A 22779-nucleotide genomic window follows, 5' to 3' on the forward strand; every position below is an offset into this window, starting at 1 on the left:
GTGGGTCAAGGATCTGAACAGACACTTCTCAGAAGAGGATATACAATCAGTCAACAAATATATGAAAAAATGTTCATCATCTCTAGCAATTAGAGAAATGCAAATGAAAACTACTCTAAGATATCATCTCATTCAAGTCAGAATGGCAGCTATTATGAAGACAAACAACAATAAGTGTTGGCGTGGATGTGGTGGAAAAGGTACACTCATACTTTGCTGATAGGGCTGAAAATTGGTATAGCCAATATGGAAAGCAGTATGGAGAATCCTTTGAAAACTGGGAATGGAACCACTATTTGGCCCAGCTATCCCTCTCCTCAGACTATACCCAAAGGACTTAAAAACAGAATACTATAGGGACACAGCCACATCAATGTTTATAGCAGTACAATTCACAATAGCTAACCTGTGGAACCAACCTAGATGCCCTTCAGTAGAGGAATGGATAAAAAAAAAATGTGGCATATATACACAATGGAATATTATTCAGCAACAAAAGAGAATAAAATCATGGCATTTGCAGGTAAATGGATAGCATTGGAGAAGATAATGCTAAGTGAAGTTAGCTAATCCCCAAAAGACAAATGCCAAATGTTTTCTCTGATATAAGGTGACTGACTCATAGTGGGGTAGGGAGGGGGAGTATGGGAGGAATAGACAAACTCTAGATAGGGCAATTAGGAATAGACAAACTCTACAGGGGTGGAGGGGAACAGAGGGGGCAGGGGTTAGCAAAGATGGTGGAATGTGATGGACATCATTATCCAAAGTACATGTATGAAGACACAAATTGGGTGTCAAGCTACTTTATATACAAACAGAGATATGAAAAATTGTGCTCTATATGTGTAATAAGAATTTTAATACATTCTGCTGCCATGTATTTAAAAATAAAATCAATTTAAAAAAAGACTTGTATGCAAATTCCCATGTTCACATTACTCGTAGTAGCCTAAATATTGAAAATCATCCAGATACTGTTCAACTGGTGAATGGATAAACAATATGATATATTCATATAATAGATAAATATTCAGCAGGAAATTTTCATTCAGGGTCAGATAATGATCACCCCTTAAACACAGTTTTAAAAGAAAAGTGAGAGATAAAAATAAAGATGTGTTTTGATTATGAGTCATACTTAAGCAACATACTGGTTTCATATGTTAACATCTTAAGCAATTTGCTTCAGATTCAGGCTGTCTAATGAGCCAGAGCTGAGCTAGCAGCAAGTCTACGCATGAATGAATGCCAGATTTTCCAGGCAATATCAGCTGTGAGTTTAATTTTTAAAATCATTTGTAATGATATGAAGTACTTTTGCTTAGCAGTTTAGCATAATGAATGAAGAATTTTGGCCTTTCATTCCAGTTCTTTTTTGGAGATCTTGCTTTGCCATATATTAGTACACTTACATGGAACATATACATTATATAGGTCTATGAGTTTTAATATTAATAAGATACAGTTCTATAGAACTAACAAAAATATTAGTGGCTAAATGGAATATGAATTCTTCCTTCTGTCCATGCAAATGCAGTGTGAACTTTTGGCAAGTTGTCTATCCCAGACTACCCAAAAATTTCAGCTACACTATATTTCTGCTATGCAATTTTAAAAGACTAAATTTGAAATTGATCCATTGATCTCTATGAACTATTAGTTCTACATGTTATTTGAGGAAACATAAATTTTACATTTGTACATATTTACACACACTCACACACACACACACATAACATATAGTGTGCATATAATGTGAACAGTAAGTCTCCATCTCTCTTGACCAATATTTGTCTTTTATAATCTTTAGCAGTTTTCACAATTAAGATTAATATCATCTTAGTCAAAAAAACCAACCAAACAAAACAAACTTAAAAACAACCAAAACAAATCAACTCTTTTCTTAGTTGATTAGCTTGGATTCATATTTACTGTTTTATCACTAAGGAGATCCAGCTCCACTAACAGTAGTGACAGCTACAGCATGCAAAACATATTTTCACACATTTTTAAAACAGCTGCTGTAGAGATAAGATTCAGCTTTAAGTTTTTCCAGAATTTTTCTGTGTACTGTGAAAGTTAGCACCACTCAATTGTGGGTCTGCTAGAAGCTGGGTCGAATAATTCAAAGGTTACAGAAGTGGATGAACAAACACAAAGTCCTGTCCTTAAAATACTGCAACTTACTAAGAGTGGGCCATAATTATAGAAAGCAAAACAGAGTGTATTTCACAAACAAGATATAGAAGCTCTAGGAGGATTAAGGGAGACAAAAAGCAAAGCCAAGCAAAATGTGCCATTTGAGGGACAGTAAACATGAATGCTCAAGGACCAAGGTATTATGAAAGTGGTAAATCTTGAAGACTGGGTACTTTTATCAATTGTGCAAGAGGGAAAAATAAGGTAAAGAGTTTTGTTTAAATTAATTAGAAGGGTAGATGTATCAATTAGATCATATTCTTAAAATACACTTCATTAATGGGAAGAGAGAAATTAAGAGTAATAGTCTTAGTCACATTCAGAAAATTTTGGTACTTAGAGAATACTCATAACAAAATGGTAGCTACCACATTGTACTGCAACCCATCCAAGGATATTTCCTTACTGATGAATATTAATATAGGTAGTATACTTTTGTTTAATTCTATAAATCATATTGGACATTTTCTTAGGCTGAAATAAGTACACAATGCCTTGGTGAGGTATGTCATTGAAACCCATCAGATTTGATAAACAAATGGAATATTCTTTTTTTGCAAAACTAATGCTGTTGGCTCAGGTTAATAAATCAGATCTGTAGTAGGCATCAGATTGACACACTATCATGTGGTATCCTGGCAACCATAAGACAGCATAGTGATCATCCTATATAGCAATAGAGTATGCAGTGGGCTGAACTGTGTTTGAAACTGGACATCCCTTCTGCTGACTGTTTATCTTATGTGATCTCTAAACTCTTGATGAGTGAGTTAAGTAGCCAATGGGATTTTTGTCACATATCAAATGCCTGGATATTTACCTGCAATTTCTTTCTTTGTATTATTTGCTTTGCAAATTAACATCTCTGAAACCCCACTGATAATGACAGGATATTGAGCTGAAGAGTTAATTTAAAATGGACTAGTAGTGGGGCAAAGTGGAGCATGCCTGTAATTCCAGCAACTCCAAATGCTGGAGCAGGAGGATTGCAGGTTTCAGGCCAACCACAGCAACTTAGTGAGACCTTGTCTCAAAATAAAAAGTAAAAAAGATTAGGATCTAGCTTAGTGGTAAAGCACCCCTTGTTCAATCCCCAGTATCAATCAATAAATAAATAATTAAAAAATAAAGCCTACTAGTTTAGGAACAGGAATGTCAGTTTAGCAGAGACCAGTTCATAGTAGCTGCTTAACAGGTAATAACTTACTATTACACTCAAGTTAATATTTCTCCCTTTGACCATGCACCTACCTGTACATTCCTTCTATTGTAACATGATTTCTAAAATTGCATTGAACTTGCTTGATGATTTGGTTACGGTCTTCCTCTTCTCTTGGACTACCAAATCCATAGAGTCAGGAACATGTGTATTAATCAATATTCTACCTCCAGTTCCTACTATTGTATTTAGTGCTTAATAAATATTTCTTAAAAATAATTTCCTATTTCGTCAATAGATATGAATTGATCATCTACCATTGAAAGCAATAAATATTGAAGTAAGAAAACAAGGATCCTGGGTTGCATGAAGAATGACATGAAATAATAACCAGTAGAAACCCATAGTCTGAAAAGACAAACAAATAGAAGATAAAAACAGCGCCTGGAAAGTTCTTGAAGCGGCCAGCACCTGCTCTGAGGAAGCAAAGCAGGAGCAAAGTTGTTTCAGACTTCAGTGAATTTCAATGAGAAACATCCTTTATTGATTTATAAGTATGTTCTCAGAAGTACCCTTTCAGGGGTCAGTCACATTCTGTAAGAAGCAGCAGTGCAGTACTATATGTGCACAAATGATGATGAGCAAAAGCAGAATATGGTTTCGGCTGTCAGAACATGCTGCAGCTGAGATTTATTTGTGTCTTCTAAAAGTGGTACAGAAAACAGAATATTTCAAAATTCAAATAAAAATGTCCAGATAAGGAATTTTATTTTTTGCAAAAGCATGATTATTTATGTAAAAACATCAATTTGACTCTTCATAGTTTAACAGAATGCAGAGTGACTAAAGCTATACTCTATCCATATTAGGCATAGCCTTGTAAATATTCTATGCCTTGAAACGTATAGGATCATTAAGCATATGGGTAAATATTTAGCTGAATGATGTTTTCAAGCACCAAAATAAAAATGATTCCATTCATACCATGAATATTTTGTAAGTTTTAGAGTATATCACATCAATTCTATTATTTATACATTAGAAATAAGCCCAAGTTCCCTGGTAATAAAGGGAATAAGGCATTACAAAGTTTATATAGCCTTTCCTTTATTTTTCCCTTTAGAAGTACATGTTTTAAAAATATGGATAGAAATTCCTCAGCTGTTCTATAAGTTCTCTTTGGAGATAGCAAAATTCAATCCATTACACAGTAACTTCAAGGAAAAGAAAATTAGTTATCAGTATTCAGCAAATATTTTGATCACTTGTGTCTAAAGCTGTTTAGTATCTAAGAATGCTTGTCTAATCAGGATGTCAACTGGGGTCTCCTGGCCCACTGGTGATTTAGATAATGTTGGTTCAAACCCCTAATTTCAAATTCTGTGGAAGGTAAAAGCCATCTGGTCCTTGAAAAATGCAGCATTTAATATGTGAGAAAAGACACTATGGAAATAACTATAATACAGGAAATAATTGTGACAGGAGAAAGGTTAAATAATTCATAAAGGTTCATATTACACAGATAGAATACTTAATATCCATGAGAATCAGGAATTAAGTTTGAAGACAAAGTTAAGAACCCCAAACCAGGAAAGCAAATGAATTAGACTTCAGAAAGTGTGCAATTCTTAAATATGATACTTGTAATGATGTAATTCCTAGCAAATTCTCTCTATATTTTTATTTCCTGTACTTAACATTAAATCCATTACCAAATTTAAATTTTTTTTTGCAGATAAGTTTCTTATTCTTTCCTCAGCCTATGAAGACCCATGCAACTTGTATCCTGAGTATTTTCACTCCTGTGTCATGTGAATAGGTGAATAATGAGCACGTGGCAAGAAGACATAGGCATGTAAAAACACCATAGGAAAAATACTAAAGCAATGATATCCCCAATTTATTAAATACCCCTTATTAAATATTTTTATGAAATACTGATTTATTTTTATAATTTTTTGTAGGTGTAGATGGACAGAATACCTTTGTTTTATTTGTTTATTTTTATGTGGGGCTAAGGATCGAACCCAGTGCCTCATGCATGCTAGGCAAGCTTTCTGCCACTGAACTACAGTCCCAACCCCCAACCCCCATTTTCTTAATAATAGAAATTTATTTAATAAACTCTTTTTCCCTTTAAGAGGACCAAAATAACAATGTGCAGATGTTCCAAATTGGCATTACTTTCTTCAAAATTAGAATAACACAGCTGTCCTTTTGTTCTTACAATGGAGACTCATCAGCAAATCTGATGGCAAGGGATGGATGGCAGAGGAATATCAACCCCGATGGTGATCACTGAAAAGTAAAACTACTCAGAGACTCTAACGGCTCCAATCATCTTCCATACTAGAAGGAACCTTAATGCTTGTCTATCTTGTTATAAAGAAGAATGAATAAATGCTTACCAATTGGCTTCTATCCTCAGGAATATTTTATATTTCTTTGATTTTATCTAAATTGACATTTGATGTACATCATCACTAAAGGAAAACTTAGTATGCTGCCCAGTCTGATAACAAACAGGCCAGAATTCAGCTCTTTGAATTCTATGTTCTATCCTCCACCTTATAAAATAGAGGAGGAACAGAGATGTCCACCAATGTAAAAGGCTTTGTCAGAAAGCAAGTCTTACTATGGTGTAAAAAGTGTGAGAAATATAATAGACAAGGACAGTAACTAAATGGGAGAGATTTCAGCAGAGTCAAAGCATGTACTATATGACATTTAAGGGTGTCCCTCAAAATTTTCTGCCAGAAGTACTTCCTGGACATCGTCCAATACCACTTTTTTGTCCCTTTGATAATTCTTAAGGAAAGCCTGCTGAATTCCAGAGCAGACCTGTCACTGACTTAACTCACATGTGTCGTTTAGCTTAGTTAACTCCATTTATTCAATAGCAAAATAAAGATTATAACTTTGGGGGTGTGGATGCATTTATTTCTCATAAAATGCCTGCGATTCATTTTATGAATGTGTCTTATGAATTATTTTACAAATATTGAGGATTTTTGGCATATGTGTGGACCATATCCTTGGAATTTACAAGCTAGAAAGAATTTAGGAATCCAATATTATTATTTCGCAGATGAGAACACTATAGCTTCAAAAGTTTGAGTGATATATTCAAGGTCACATGATTACTTAGGGGAAGAATTAGGAGTAAAATTCAGACTGGTTTGGGGGTTCTGAGTTTTTATTATCATATCAAAATAAGTCCACACATTTAGACACAATCAAATCCTTTTGTCTTTTTTCCTGTGCTGGAGTATAGACAATAGTTAAACATGTACCTCTTATTCATTCATTGAAATGGTGAAATCAGATTTATGAGCAAAATCTGACTTGCTTTTCTGATCTATTCTGATTTCTATTCTCTAGCGAAGGGAGGTAAGTCAGCATTTCCTTACCAGAAATATAATTTGGAACTTTCTTATTTGTATTCCTGTCTGTGTCATATTTAATGAATCCGAGGCTGTGTTTAGCGTATAGCCAGTGCTGAGGTTTATGAAAAAAGAGATGGCTATCAGCTTCATAAAAACAGGACAAAGGCAGTATCTTTTCTATATCTTGTTATCCCTTTAATACCAGCAAACTTAAACTTGGTGGCTGCTGAAGAAAATAAAAACGTTGCAATGCCAAAAATTAGACACTGGCAATAACAAAAGCCACAACAGTAGATATTTTCTGATAAGCTAAATATTTTGTGACATTGTTCTTAATTTCTGTATTAATTTAGTGCCAAGGGAAGATTGTACCTACTATTCTCTACAGTCTACAAATACATTTCCTATGTTTGAAGGAAGATTCTGAGAATGTAGAATAAATGTCCCCATTGTTTAAGTGACAACTATCTTATGTACACATCCGGCTTTGGCTAGCAAATAAATGACAACCAAAAAGCACTTCTCATGGTGGTAGACAGACCTGTGTGTGTGTGTGTGTGTGTGTGTGTGTGTGTGTGTGAGAGAGAGAGAGAGAGAGAGAGAGAGAGAGAGAGAGAAATATAACATTTGGAAAACTCCATTGATTTACACCTCTTTCTAGGAGTTCATTTCATTTCTCATGTTGGGCCATTGTTTTTGCCAATAAAAGGTATACAAACCTGTTACCAATGTACATATTTAGCATCTAATGTTGTTAGATGTTGAACCAATTTGTCATGGTTAAACTTTTCGCTTGTGTCTTTCATTATTTTCCTTTCCAAACTGGATGGGTAAACAAAGAGGGAAAGTGATTCTCTCCTATGATGTTATTTTAAGTTATTAAAATAAATACCAAGGTCCAACAATTTGTCCTGCACAAGGACAGGGATGTGAGAGTAAGTGAAATAAATAATATTCTTGTTGCCACATAACTTGTGTTCTAGTAAGAAGATGTGCTATAATAGATAACGATGATTGGACAAGGTAATACATACAATTGAAGAGGGCTTGGATGGTAGAAAGAAGTGAAAGTAGGCTTCTGGGAGGAGATGTTATTTAAGCTGAGACAAGAATGATTGGAAAGGATAAACCACCTGGCAGCAAATATATTTTAGTAAGTAAAAAGAGCAAGTACAAAGATCAGGAGATGGAAACAGGTTTTGCATGCTGGAGAAGAAAGAAGAACAGGTGCAGGGGGGTACAGAGTAAAAATGAGGAGAAAGATATGATACTGGAGTGAAAATATTCAGACACAAGTTGCATGGGTCTTCACAGACTGAGGAAAGAATAGGAATGTTATCTGCAAAACAATTCAAATTCAGTAATGGATTTAAAAGTACAGGAAGTACAAAAATATATAGAATTTGCTAGGGATTACATCATTACAAAAGTATCATATTTAACACTTTTTTAGTCTAATTAGTTTGCTTTTTTAGTCTAATTCACTTGCTTTTTATGGCCTATTTTGAACCAGGTAATATAATAGGCACAGTCCTCTAAGGAAAGCTTAGTATAAGGTCTCAACCTTGCATTTAATTGGGATATTACATTGTAAATATGATGATAGAGATAAGCATAGATATGAAGGAGGTAGCCTTCAGCTGACTTGAAAGTGAAAAAGAGAAGAACATTAAAAATGTGGTGAGTCTGGGGGTGTGGCTCAGCAGTAGAGTGCTCTTCTAGCATGTGCGAGGCCCTGGGTAAAGAATGTGGTGAATAGCGTAATTGGTGGTATGGAATTATATTTAAAAAAATTATAAGACAACATGATTCACTATTTTTCAAAGAAAAGTCAAAATCATTAATCAGTATACATTTCTGCTTTGGGTGTTCTTTCATCTGTCTCCCTAAACCTAACTTCCATGTCTGCATGTGTCTTCACTCTAACATGCTTAACTCAAGTATCACCTCTTCCCTCCATGAAGTATTTTTAGATGCTCATAGAAAGAAATTTAATACTTCTCTTAAGCTCATAATGAACCACCACCAAATGTTAGGTTCTTTTTAAAATGGGTCCCATTTCTACTATGATGCCCAATAAAAGGCTATACATAGTAGGTGGTCAAAAAACATTTATTAAATAAATAAATTAAATCAATCTATTAGAAAAACCATTTCTAAGTTTGCTACCAATTCTAGGGTTTATCTGAAAATGATTTTCACTCTGCTAAGTTCAGTCTCACAAATGGCTCCCAAACTAAGGAGTTTTCAATTTGTATTGACTCCTTGCAGTTTCCCCACTGGTACCCCTATTCATTTTTTCTGAAAATTAGTCTTTGGTACCCAAAATATTAGACATGGACTACATCTTAAAAATCATCTGTTTTAGTGATCTTAAACCTGTTTACACATTTAAATAACTTTTGTACTCTTTAAAAATACCTGCATCTGTATTCCATCATTCAAATGTTTCATTTAGCAGGTCTTCGACAGGTGGTAAATATTATATATGAATATATATTTCAGTTTATATACATATATACATGCATATATCTGTGCAAAATTTACATATAAATCATATCAAGGATACAAGATGTACCCTTAATATGTAAAGGATATATCTCATTTATGGTAGCCAAAATTAGTAGATAAACCCATGGGTGTCTCCCATTATCTGGTCCTCTACCCTTGGGTGGGCAGAAACTGTGAATATGATGGGATAGTTAATTTCTTGGTTAGGTTTATTTGGTGAATGATGATGGAATAGTTTTTCCTATAAGTCTGTGACATTATATAAGAGTTCCTTGTAGCAGATTGGTTAAGAATTAAGAAGGCAGAGAGATACATTGCTGCTGGCTGGAAGAAAGCAAATAGTCATGTGACTTCCTACAGGAACCTTGAGGGAAGGGGTTGAAGCTAAACTCTTGGAGCCTAGAGCTAATGCTGGCTGACAATGAAGAAGAAAATTGACTCAGTAACACAGCTGGAAGGTGATGAATTTTGGCAACAATTTTTGAGGTTAGAAAAGGGTCCTTAGCCTCTGAGGAGAACTGAAACTCTGTTCAACACCTTGATTTCAGCTTGTTCACACCCTGAGCTGAGTATCCACTTAACCTGCTTATGCCCTCCAGATTCATGCAAATTGCAAGATAATAAATGGGTGTTTAAACCATTAAGTTTGTGGTAATTTGTTACACAATGCTAGAAGACTAACAAACTGTTAAATAATTAGTCAATACACTCATTTACTAATTGAAAAACATTTAGTGGGAAACAACTACATGATAAATAGCATAATAGGCAAAGGGATTTAGAATCAAAAGTGATCACCACCCCTTAGTTACCCATAAAACATAAAGAGGTTTTCTTAGGAACTTATTTACCTGGTTAAAAAAAAAAAATCATTGCCTTAATTTCTCAGGATATTGTCATCTGTGTGTTAGGAAGGAAAGGAGGAGGTAAATGTCCCAGGTGAGACAGAGAATTAGGTTTTGGTCTCATCAAGCTCTTAATGGATTGGATAATTCCCATCCATTTTGGTAAGGGCAGATCTTCACTGACTGTATTGATGCAAATGCTAATATCTTGCAGAAATACCTCACAGAAATAATATTTTACCACCCATGTGCGCACTCCTTAGCTCAGACAAGTTGACACTTAAAATGACCCATTAGAGTTGGCATGGTATGTCCTTAGCTGCTTTCCTCCTCCAAGCTCTTTCACCATGATGTTCTACCTCACTTTAGGCCCAAAGATAAGGAGTCAGCCATCTATGGACTGAGAGCTCTGTACCATGGGCATCTTCTTGAAAGTGGTTCTTGTCAAATCTTTTAGCCAGAGCCATGAAAAGTTGACTAAAACATCTCCCCTCTGGGTTTCATTGGGTACCTGTGGGTAAGATCATGTTCAGTAGAGACTTAAGAATCTGATACAACCTTACTTTTAGTCCAGGATTATGAGATGGTACCTAGGCAGGATTCTCTAGAAACTTTCCTAAAATCCCCAATAAAACTGGGGAACAGAGCGGGTATAATATCACTCTCCTCTCTGAGAAGACCCACTCTCTCCCTGGAAGACATTTTTCCTTCACTCTCTAATAAACTATGTTATACTTAAAAAAAATAGTTGGCATGATACTTTATCCTTACTCTTAAACCATTTTAAGCAAGTAGTAGACTGTAAAATAATAAAGCTTTCTTTAAGAGTACTAATTCCAAATAAAGTGGTGTACATAATTTTTTTCTTTGAATAAGAAATTAATCTCTCCTCATTTTATTACTTTTTACAAATTTTTTTTATTATTAGTCATTTTATTACTTTTATGTTACAATAGATTGTCTGCAATGCAAATGAGCATTAACATAGGTAAATTACCTTCCTTAATTTATGATTTAAAAAAAAATCAGAGCATTGCAACTATGTATTGTCATCATAAGGGTGTGCACCATACCTGAATTGAAGGATGGTAGTATGCATTTTAGTCTACACATTCTTAATTAAAACAAATGAGAAATATTTTGAATTTTTATAGGTGATTCTGCCTTGTACTCTCCAAATTACTTCATTCACAATATAGAATTCTTCTCTCAATCAGACTCAGAGTTAAACTCAAACTAAAAAAAAACAAAAAACAAACAGACTTTCCTAACTTTATCACCTTCTCCCATGTGGATTCTATCCTAGGCTGTCTCTTCAAAATAGATACTGCTCTCTTTGCTGAATAAACTTGTTCTATGAAAATAATTACAAGATTCCAATCTTCGTCTCAAAATAAAACTCAGACATAAAATGTAGCCTTTATCTCTTTCAATAACATCAGGTCTCTTGCACCAACCAAAGTATTTGATAGATTATAAAATGAGATACATTCAAATGGAACTGCCTGAGAAGTGTGAGACACAAGAACTGCCTGAGAAGTGTGAGACACAAGGACCACTTTGTAAATAGGTGATTTTAGGGTGGTAAGCAGTAGTAAGTAAATTAACTCAATTGAACTCTGCTAAAGGCTGGGACCAGGGTAAGAAGCAAAATATAGCCTGCAATTCTTGTCCCAGGAGAGTCTCTCCTGATTTCAGAATGTAAAATTTTGTAGGAATATGCTTATTATTAAATTTCTCCACCACAGTCTATTATATTGAACCCAGGTAACCCCACCAGTCAATGGAGCCAACACCTATTTGCTTACAGTATTTACAGAAATTAAACTGTCAATCTTCATTTCTCCTAATAGCTATACCAACATGTCCTATTTTTATCTGAGTCTTATTTAAATTTAAAATCATCTTGGTGGCTTCAGAGTCCTGCGTTTAAGATTGCTATCTCCTGATGAGATTCAGAATACTGCAGTCTAACCCATCAATACAAATGAAGCCTGATGACATCAGAGAATGTAAAACAAAACAGAACAGAACAAAAGCCAGTCTCAGATCTGTGTCCTTGGATTATAGCAAATAGCTGAGGGGGATGATTCACTCCACCTTTGATGCTTCCAAGACAGTACCACTGAGGTTATCCCTGGAGGGCAGCTGGGTTAGCCTTCTCACCTGAAGTACATCAGGTGGAGGCTTTGGACATTCAGGAGCTCACACAGATATTTAGTCATGGGACACATCACATAAAACAACAATGGAGACCCACTGAGTGCTGATCTCCATTCTCCTCCTCAAACCAAACCTTATCTGGTTCTGGATGAAATAGCTAGTGGGTGATTTTGACATTGACGGACACCTATCCCCATTCCTAGCTCAAATAGTCCTTGTGCTGTCCTTTCCCAGAATTTTCATATTGTTTTCTATCACTTCAACCTCCAGAATATGTTTAGTTCTTACCCTAGTTTGCCATGCTCTATACACTGTGATCATTCCTTCCCACATCAGTGAAATTTCTAATTCTATCTTATTGCCCTCAGAAAGTATAAAACTCCCAGGCATTAAACAATACATGGGGATTAGTTTAATCAGCTAACACTTAAAGCATCAGTTCCCAAAGTACTTTCTGAACCAGGAGCATTGGCAAACTGCTAATTGGAAATTTTTTAGAGATGCAAATTATCAGGCAAAATCCCAGTAGCTGAGGGTGGAGGCACATAGATCTGTAGTCTGTTAAGGAGTCTTCTGGGTGATTCAGATGCACATCAAGTTGTTGAACCACTGAGGAAGAAAGGTCCAAACTGATTGAGTTGGTAGAATTGGCATTTACTGAACATCTACTTTCCAACACAGAACATTTTTAAACTCCAAATAAAGCTCATTTGGTACATGGTGCATATTCATGTTTCTGTGTTCCAAATGCCTAGCACTATGCCTTGAATATAATTTATTTGATTTATTTAAACCATAAGAATTTCAATAGAGCCAAACTTAACAAAAACTACATTCTGTGGAGTCAGGTTTGACTTGTCCTTACAGGTTAGGCCAATGTGGTTTGGTGGATCTGAGCTCAAGTCCTGACTCTACGAGTTTTTCAAATAAATATTTCTTACGTTATAATTGATTTCTAAGTTTCAGTTTTCTCCTCTATAAAATGTGGATTGCAAAACCAATTTCAAAATTTTGTCATTAGAGTTTGGTGCTGACATTTCAGATACAATACCAAATGCATAATCTATGGAAAAAAACTAATAAGCTAGATTTCATTAAATTTAAAATTTCTGCTCTGCAAATAACACTGCCAAGAAAATGAAAAGACAAACCACCGAATGAGAGAAAAGCAAAAGACATATTTGAAAAAGAACTTATATTTAAAATACACAAAAAACTCTTGAACTCTTTGATTAAAAAAAAATGAATAACCCAATTTTTTATAAAATGGTCCAAAGACCTTAAGAGGTACCACATCAGATGACTGACAAATAGCAAATAGGACTATCTATTAGAATGGCCAAAATAAAGAACAGAGACATCACCAAATGCTGGTGAGGACAGGAACAGGAACTCTCATTCCTTGCCTCCTGGGAAAGCAATATAGTAGTTCAGCCACCCTCGAAGGTAGTTTAGTAGTTTCTTACAAAACTAAACATAATTGATCATATGACACAGCAATCATACTCTTTGGTATTTTCCCAAAGGAGCTTAAAATTAATGATCACATGAAAAGCCTTGCGTGATGTTTAAAGCAGCATTATTCATAATTTCTAAAATTTGGAAGCAACTAAGATATCCTTAGATAAATGATGGGACTAATAAACTATGATCTATTCAGACTATGGACTATCATTCCTCCATAAAAAGGCATGAGTAATCAAGGCAGGAAAACTTACAAGAACATTACTAAAGTGAAAGAAGCCAATGAGACAGCTGCACACTATGAGATTTCATCTACAAGACTTCTTGGAAAGGGCAAAACCATGGAGACAGTAAAAAGTTCAGTGGTTGACAAGAGTTGGCAGGGAAGGCAGAGCACACAGAATGTATGAAATGATGAAATTCTGCTCTGTGCATTGTACTAGGGAATGTGTCATACATTTGTCTAAATGCATAAAATGTGCACCACCAACATGATACTCATGGTAATGGTAATGATGTGTCACTGCAGGCACATCTATTGTAACAAATACAACACTATGGAGGGGGACATTAACAACAAGGGTGGCTGTGCATGTGTGAGGGCAAAAGGCAGGGGCCCTCTCTATACCTTCATCTCAAGTTTACTGTGAACCTAAAATTGTTCTGAGAAGCAAAGTCTGTTTTTTTTTTCCAAGTTGTGTGATGATATCTTAAAGAGTTTGATGAATATGGGCCTAGTTTAGAAGTGTTAATGATTATTTTATTATTATTATTTTTCATCTCTTTTGAATGTTTTTTGAATTTATTTTAATGGGATAAAATATATCATGCTAGATATAAATATATATTTTCCCCCTCAGGAAGCTGTTACGAAAAAAATCTTCACATTTAATTCCCAATGCCCATTTCATTTCTGCTAGCCAACAGTCACTGTGCAGAGCTGATTTAGAAGGAGAACTTATAAGCTAACCTCTGACTTGAATTTCAGTTGGGATACTATACTGTTCAAGTAAAGAACCACACAGGGTGTTTCTAGGAAAAGTTTGTCCCTAAAAGTTGTTGGATCACAACACAGAACATGTCCTTAGCCAGGAAGCTACCAGTCTCCAACTATTCTAGTCAAGGCCAATTCATTACCTAATACAAGGGAGATCCATACATTCTATCAAGAACTTTAGTTTTCAGACTGTTCATTATAGTAGTCTCAGGTCCCCTCACTGAGAAAAATAGAGTTTTAGAACATCAGTTCATGCAGCAGCTTCCCAGTTTTGCCAACAAATATCTGCTCTCCAGCCTTCAAAACCAGGAGGAAACACTGGATCTGAATTTGTGGATATAAAGTGTTATGAAGCCTAAGTGCTGTCTCTTGCTGGGTTCAGCATAAGATGTGCATGCTGTGCCTCAATTACAGTCAGCAGTCAGTTGCCGAGGACTCTCTCTGCATGCACTACATGAGAAAAGGAAAGCTAACTTTCAACCAGGGCATGCAATGTGGGTGACCTGGGAGGCTTCCAGTTATACCACCCCAGGCTCCCAAAACACTTCAGGTAAACACACAGCCTTTAAAAACATGCAGAGCCTCATTAGATCTCCTTAACAACATAAACAAAACAACAACAAATTTGGACATTCACTTCCAAACAAAGGTATAGCTCCATTCACAAGTCTAACAGATGCTGTTTCTCAGAACACTACAAGTGAAATACCAAAAGAACTAGAACTCGATAGAGAACATTAGCTATTTGTCCTGCTTCATAAAGGGATAAGAAGAACAAATTGTTTAACTCCTTGTTAAATAAAGATTAATTTACACAGCATTTTACAATAGTCCAGTTTTGGCTTTATGATGATACCGTTTTAGATGCACATATTTACAAATTGCCTTCACTGTTACTGTAAGTCCATTTGCATATGATAGGGCTGGTTTCCCTTTCTCTAGAATTTTGGGAAAGGGGTAAGGAAATTATTTGCTAAACTAGATCATAGTCAGAGAGCTGGGTTTTCCATGTTATCATAAAAGACATTAAATGTGAAATTTTAGCATAAGAATAGCAACCTGGGCCAAAATGGTACATCTTCATTTCAATTTATTTGTTACTCTTCTGATATAATTTCTTTGATCAAAACCACTTAAATTGCCACTATAAAAAAGGGGTTTACCCAAAGTGTTAGTTAAAATCCAGAATATCAAAGACTTTTTGTTCTCAGCCTCTAGCTGTTGGGAAACATTTCATTCAGGAAAGTGAATGTTAAAGGCAGAGCCCAGACACTTAGAACTAGGAGAAAGAAGCTATGGAAGGAAAACTGCTTTTGACCCCGAATTCTATCATTGAAGAGCTGCTTGGCCCTGGGCAAGTCATTTACCCATATCATCAAGTTCCCATATCACTGCGCTGCCATTGAAAGGTCAACCTGCCTTTGCACAAACATTCCTTTTGCATAAATGTTATTCCTCCTCATTCCCTATGTTCCAGTTAGTATATTCTTTCTCTTCCTTCAAGTGTTTGCTCAAGCGGGGCCACTTTAGACCTTCTATGGATCTGTTTAGATATAGCTCACTGTAAAATATCTTCAACAATACTACAGACAACTTATAAGATTTATATCAGGGATATAAAACGTTGTGGTGGTAATTGGGTTCATTAATCGTAATTTTTTTTTAATCTACCTGCTCCCTGATCCCGTTGGATGTAAATGTAAATGTATTAAAAATAAGCAATTGTGTCTTGCTTAACTTTGATTTTACTAGTAGACCTTCAGTAAAAAATGGTTGAATAATGTTTTCCTCAATAAAATGAGATAATATTGACTGAGCTTTCCATCTCACAGAATGTTGGAGCAGTAAAATTATGAATATTAAAATGTCTTCCAACTTCAACAAAATATGCATATGTCAGAAGTTATTATAGTCTCCCAAAGAGACAAAGAGGACATTGGTGAGAAATTCTATGACATCTCATCAATAGAACAGGAATGTGTTGTGAAAACTCTAATGCCCAGCCTGAAGTTGCTCATCAGGAACTGAAAATAAACAAGGGAACACTGGGCAGTGAATCAAAACCAAAAAGCTTTGGCTATATTATTTGTGTTCATTTTGTTTTTAAGTAAAATACATAATATAAAGAGATGAAAGATCAGGCAAAATGCAGACACACTTTGAAATGAAACCAAAACTTCAAGAATATTTGCAAACACTCATTCTGCCACGAGCCTACATTTTATGTGGTAAGTCTGCTTCTGAAATCTGGGGAATTGAGTTTTCTAATATCAGAAGGAACATTGACTTACACCTGGTGCATGCTTCTTTCCTACGATATAAAGAACCTGGGGAGAAAAGCTACTAGGGCCAGGATGACACTGAGTTACTCTCAGCTACTGCTGGTCAAAGAAAGATACCTTTGAACACAGGCAGGTGGAAGAGAGGAGAATATACTACCTAAAAGCTAAGTGATTCATGGGAACAGGAGCAAATAAAAGGAGGACAAAGGTGACTGAGTCTTACTCTTAAGACAAGTACTTGCTTACCCAAATTTTCCCGAGAATTATGATACCACTGATAGCCAAATGTTCATAAATCTAACTTATTTTCACAGATTCAATTCAGAATTTACTGCACATGTATTTATGGATATGGGAACAACATGGAAACAATCACTTATTTTCTTCTGTAGGCTTAAGGAAAGATGCCATGCACTATAACTGGATTAGCTGGGCCATTTTTCTTTTGCCATTAAAATCCTGGAAGGGTAAGGATGGGGAAGGAAGAATATAAAGTACATGTCAACTGGATATATTTATACTCATCCTTCTCTCTTGCTGGCCTAGACAGTAAAAGCTCCATAAAATTGTCCTCATCTCATACAAAGTTTCACACATAATGGGTAACTAACAAGAATTCACTTAATAAAATGATTAAACAACACTCTTAATAGTGATATTTAAGGAAAACAGTGCTTTGGGTTTATTCAATGAGAAGAGTACATAGAGTATGAAGAAACAGGGAGTTTAAAAGTTTAGATTGAGTAACATCAAGACAAGAATTGTATTCCCTACCGAAAGAGCATCCAGATGATGTGGCTCTACCCTGAGGTACAAGAGTGGGCAGGTATGGACAAGCTCAAGGCCCAGATGTGCATGAAGGTCTATACCCACGCACTGACTAAAGATCCTACAGCATTTCTCTATATGTTTGATTTTACTTTTTTAAATTTCAAGCATTTCCCTCACTGAACTGTAAAACTTATCCATAATTTTTCTTTTATAAACTAAGGTTTGTGTGTATACAGTCTTCTAAGAGAAGATGAGCCTTCCTTGAAGCTGAGACAGTTATAGGCTTTGATTTCTAGTGGCTCTCGGTATATCACTTCATGCCCTCATGAGTCACCCCAGTCGAAAAGGCAAGGAACAATGTGATGTCTAGTTTTCCTTTTACACCCAAAATTTAATTTAAAAAATAATGTTGAAGATGACTCTTCCTCCTCAAATTTAACATAATTTCAGTTTTCTTCTGCTCTATGGTAGTCTAAACAAAATTTGCCCTTTGATTACTTAATTTAGTAAACAATACACCTACAGTAACTTTTAGTAAATCCTTGGATCAATTAAGTATTAGTGATACATTGGGTATATTTCCTGTAAGCTACCTTCCCTTTCAACAAATCAAATTAAGTTAAATATAAAATGTTGAGTAAAATGTGTCACCTTCTCTAAAATTTGATATGTCATAATATCATGTTAGTATTTATAACAGCTAGTCCACTTACTTCTTGATGATAATATGTTGAAATTATTATAGATAGATTATTTGGGTTTTTTTGTTTTTACTATTATTGTTACTATGGTTACATTCCTTATCAATTTAATAATAATTAGATCAGATTTGTCATGGGTGAACTACTGTCTTTTGTTAATGTATAATAAAATATATAATTAAAATTTTCAAGATTATTCGGCAAGAAAAATATTGTCTGTCTATAAATTTTGAGTGGATAATTTACCAAGTACCTTCCCTATAAGGCTTCTCTAAGCTGAGTAAAAACATACTTCATAGCTTGGGGCCCAACAGAAAGTATCTACTGGCGGACTTTCTGGGAGGACCCTGTGTTGTGTCCCTGAAAGATTACCAGGAACTCTAAATCAGAATGTCACCTCCACCCTCAGATAAGAAGGCAGGAACTGCTCTCACACAAGGTAAATTCACCCAAACATTTATTATCATCAAGGACACATCCCCCACTTTGAAGGACTCTCCCAAGAATACATCTCTCAGTCATTTCAGGTGACAACACATGTCATGAAATGAATTTGCTGGCATTAGGCATTAAAAATGACAGCACTGTCACAAGCTACCTTCAGGAAGCACTTCGACACAAACCATAAAGCTTAATCTGAATTGGGATAAATGCACCATTACCCTTGCAACTGACAATGTTTTTATGCTCAACATTTCATTTCATAATTAATCTACATGAAAGAAGTCCCCAGAGTTAATTTGTATCCATGTAAACCTTCCACATTGAATCTTTCTTTCTGGACAGAAACATTCATTGATATCAACATAAAATATGATTGAAAAATACATGCAGTCTGAGCCAATTTGAAGTCAAATAGAAAGGAGATATTTTACATCAGTTATCCTAGGTCCTCCTACAGGTTGGAACACTGTTTAAATATGATGGGGAATAAAACTCTATAATCTTATCCTATGCAAGGATAGGTTAATTTTATTCATGGCTTCAATTCAGAATTAAGAAATACATAAAAAAGTTACCATCAAAATCAGAAAACTGAGTCCATGTTCAGAATATAAGAAAGGGTAATTCATCACAAATACTTTAATATATTAATTAAATTTATTCTAACATAATACCTAAAGTCCAGACAACAAAAAGAGAGCAAGTGGGGTTACATCAAATTAAAATGCTTCTGCACAGCAAAGGAAACAACAGAGCGAAAAGGAAACCCATGAGATGGCTGGCAAAGGCTCATCTCCAAAATATATAAGGAATTCCTGAAACTTGATAGTGAAAAGATAAAACAAAAGCCAAGAGCTTGATCTTAGACATTTTCCTAAAGATGACCTAAGTGGAAATGACCAAAATATAGGGGAAAAAAAAAGTTCAATGTCACTAATCATCAAAGAAATGCAAAACAAATCCCCAATGAGATGCCACTTTGCATTATTATTTAAAAGAGACATATAAAGGGAGAGAGAAGCTGGTAGGGATGTGAAGAGATGAGAAGACTTGCACATTGTTGATGGGAAGGAAAACAGGGTGGTCACATAGGAATGGTATGGGATAGACAGTTGAGCCTCCTATATTTATCACAGCACTGTTCAAACTAGACAAGATATGGACACAACTAAATGTCTATTGAAAGATGAACTATATATAAAGAAAACAAAACAGGTGAATATGTAGAACGGGCTACTATTAAGCCTTACAAAGGGTATTTGGCCAGTATTCCTGGCAACTGGGAAGCCTGAGCCAGGAGGTTAGAAGTTTTAGGCTAGCCTCAGCAAGTTAGAGAAATCATTATTTCTCAAAATAATAAAAAAAATAAAAAAAGGTCTGGGGATGTATCTCAGTGGTAGAGTGCCCTGAGATCAAACCCTAATACTGAAAAGAAATAGGGTACATTCTGCAATGAATAACAGGGGTGGATATTGAGGGCATTTTACTAAGTGAAATAAGATAGTCATAGAAAGTTATAGAAAGACAAATGCTGCATGATTCCTTCTATATTAAGTGTCTAAAATAGCTGAATTAATAGAATCAGGGAATGGAATTGTGTTTACAAGGAATGGGGGGAAGAGGGTAAATTGCAGTTGCTAATCAATTGATATAAAGTTTTTAAAAAAATTTTATTCATTCATTCATTCATTTATTTTTGTATGAAGGATTGAAAACAAGAGGCACATAACCACTGAGCTCTATCTACAGCTTGTTTTACTACTTTTTTTTAAATTTTTGATACAGGGTTTCACTAAGTTGTTCAGGACCTGGCTAAGTTGTTGAAGCTAGCTTTGAACTTGCAATCCTCCTACCTCAGCCTCTGGAGCCACTGGGATTATAGGTGTGCACTACCATGCCTAGCTCATGTGGTCAATTGATCTGATTTTTAAAAATTTTTTCTAATTAGTTACACATGACAGCAGAATGCATTTAAGTTCATTGTACACAAATAGAGTACATAAAATATATTTGGGAATTAATTTTACAGAAAGAGGTGAAAGACCTATACAATGAAAACTATAGAAACTAAAGAAAGAAATTGAAGAAGATCTTAGAAGATGGAAAGTTATCTCATGATCTTGGATAGTCAGAATTAATACTGTCAAGATGGCCATACTACCAAAAGCCTTATAGAGATTTAATGCAATTCCAATTACAATTCCAACAACATTCCTCAAGAAATAGGAAAATCAATCATGAAATTCATTTGGAAAAATAAGAGACCAAGAATAGGCAAAGCAATCCTTAGCAAGAAGAGTAAAGCAGAAGGCATAACCATACCAGACCTTAAATGTATACTACAGAGCTATAGTAACAAAAATGGCATGGTATTGGCACCAAAATAGACATGTAAACCAATGGACAACAACAGAAGACACAGAGACAAACCTACAGAGATACATTTATCTCATACTTGACAAAGGTGACTAAAACATACATTGGCAAAAAGATAGCCTCTTCAACAAATGGTGCTGGGAAAACTGGAAATCCATGCTCAGCAAATTGAAATAAAACTATTCTCTTTCACCTTGCACAAAACTCAACTCAAAGTAGATCAAGGACCTAGGAATTAGACCAGAGACCTGTGCCTAGTAGAAGAAAAAGTAGACCTAAATCTTCATCATGTCCAAATAGGTCCTGACTTCCTCAACAAGACTCCTAAAGTGCAAGAAATAAAATCAATAATTAATAAATGGGATGGATTCAAGCTAAAAAGCTTCTTCTCAGCAAAGGAAACAATCAATAATGTGATATAGAGTTTTATTCAAGCAGTTTGAATAAGTACTAGATATCTGCTGCATAACATGGTATCTATATTCAACAATAGTATAGTGAACACTTGAAAATTTGCTAAGAGGGTAGATCTCATGTTCAATGTTCTTAACAAAATAATTTTTTTCTGTGTCCTAACACCATAAGAAAGGGAGAAATATTGTATTTTAATTGGTACTAGTGATAATGGTGAATGAAGAAGTGAAAAAAATCAGGGGTAAGAGACTAAAGACAAATTTTTAATCTTTTTTGAAGGAGATCAAAATTGCTTTGGCAATTTTTGTTGGCTTTAAAAAAAATTGTGTATGCAGAAAATCAGTTCTCCTCACCTGTAGGTTGGGCTTCTACAGATTCAACTATCAACTTACAATCCAAAACATTTTTGGGGGAAATTGCATCTTTACTGAACATGCACAGATATTTCCTTGTTTTCATCCCTAAACAATGCAATAGCTATTTTCATAGCATTTACACTGCATTAGATATTACAAGTAATCTACAGGTGACTTAAAGTATATAGAATGTGTGTGGCTTACATGAAAATACATGCATTTTATATAAGGGATTTGAGAACACACAGAATTTATTAGCTTGGAACTAATATCCCAAGGATAATGAAGGATGACTGAGTGTGCATACATAAATTAAGAACAAGTAGACAACTTCAATATTTTAAAAAAATGAACACCTGTATAAACAACAGTACCCAGAAACCCCATCTTCTTTTCTACAGTTCGCTCCTCTCCCACAGATAAACCACTCTTCTTACTTGCAATAGCGTAGATTAATTGTGCTTGTTCTTTTTGTTTATTTTTAATTAATATAAATGAAATGTGCTTGTATGTACTCTTAGGTTTGGCTTCTATTAAATCAACATTAAGTTAGTGAGAATCAACTCCCTTCTTACATTTAGCTCTAAATTGTTCTTTCTCATCACTGAATAGTTTTCCGTTGAATGAATACATGATATTTTATTTATCTGGTATAGATTTTTGAGTAGTTTTCTCAGGTTCATTTTAGATGCTGTTTGTAGATACTTT

The sequence above is a fragment of the Spermophilus citellus genome (assembly GCF_964194105.1).
Source record: "Spermophilus citellus genome assembly, chromosome: 15".
Classification (NCBI taxonomy): Eukaryota; Metazoa; Chordata; class Mammalia; order Rodentia; family Sciuridae; genus Spermophilus; species Spermophilus citellus.